At 39.8% G+C, this 1,175-nt stretch overlaps 1 non-coding gene across 1 annotated transcript; it reads left to right on the top strand.

Annotated features, from left to right (window-relative positions):
- The first annotated feature begins 653 nt into the window (after window positions 1-653).
- TRNAV-UAC (transfer RNA valine (anticodon UAC)) lies at window positions 654-726 on the top strand. The gene has a single exon. It is a non-coding gene; the product is annotated as a tRNA-Val (tRNA).
- Window positions 727-1,175: the final 449 nt, after the last annotated feature.

Raw genomic sequence — 1,175 nt, 5'->3', positions numbered from 1 at the left:
TACATGCAATCTTTTGAAGAAGATGGATCAAGAGAACCCTGTCAGGCAGAGTGCTATAAAACGCGGCCAGAAGTCTAACCAGGAACCTCTTTATCTGACTTCTCCCATGCAATCAGAACCGCCTTATTGCTGAGTGAAATCAAGCCAAGCATGACATATGGAACATCCTTCCTCTACCTCTTTCGTAGTACACAGCATGTGTGGCTTGCCAAACATGTAACTTCTGCCTGGAGAGGATCATCTGTTGTTCCTAGTTGTGACTGACCAGCTATTGTACTGGGGGGGGGGGGGGGTGCATCCTTCAGATAGTCCTGAAAAGAACTAGCTCCTCTGTCCTGACTCCGAAAACTCGCAGGCGGCAGTGGATCTGATTAGCAATTCACTGAAGTGTCAACTTCTTATTGAAGAGTTGCATACGAGTGAGTGGATTATGAAGTTTTCTTCTCTTTTCACCTCTTCTGCTTTAGCTTCTTTTCAGACCTTTCAACATTACCTAATTTTTGGACATTTCATTTCTCCTTAAGGAAAAGCTGGAGAAGAGAATAAAAAATGGATAAAAACTGCAACCATTCATTTTCACTTCTGCTAGAATAAAAAAAAAATCAATGAAATATTGAAGTTGACACAACTTATAAAAACAAGACCTATAATGTGGTTCCATAGTGTAGCGGTTAGCACATCTGCCTTACACGCAGAAGGTCCTGGGTTCAAGCCCCAGTGGAACCACAAGGCAGTCATTAAGTTTCTCGGGAATATTGAAAAGCAACACGTTTAGATTATCTACGGATTTTCTTTATCTATATCATTCTCCTCACCTAATAGTGTAGATAATTTAAATGTTTACCTCTGCTTCCCCCTCTGACCTTGCTGATTTTTTCCCATAAGTTGTCTTTTTAAGAGTTGGAGAATTGCAACTGCATGTTATAAAATCCCTCTGCATTTTATGTGGACAGACACAGACGCTCTCATGGCCTCAACTCAGGAAAGCAGCAAGGATGATGGAGAAAGACCCAGGGCAAAGAGCCCTGTTGTTTTCACTCAACTACAAGAATTTGAAGAACAGCTAATAATTTTTAATGTTTTTACATAATTTATATATAAAAACACATTAGAACCAGTTGCATATTCAATAATTGTAAAACACGTTAAAAGCTTTGGGCCTCTTGGTTAAAAAG

The sequence above is a fragment of the Ceratotherium simum genome, chromosome 19, assembly GCF_057802395.1.
Source record: "Ceratotherium simum simum isolate JZ-2026a chromosome 19, ASM5780239v1, whole genome shotgun sequence".
NCBI lineage: Eukaryota > Metazoa > Chordata > Mammalia > Perissodactyla > Rhinocerotidae > Ceratotherium > Ceratotherium simum.
This window is presented reverse-complemented; position numbering and strand designations above follow the sequence as displayed.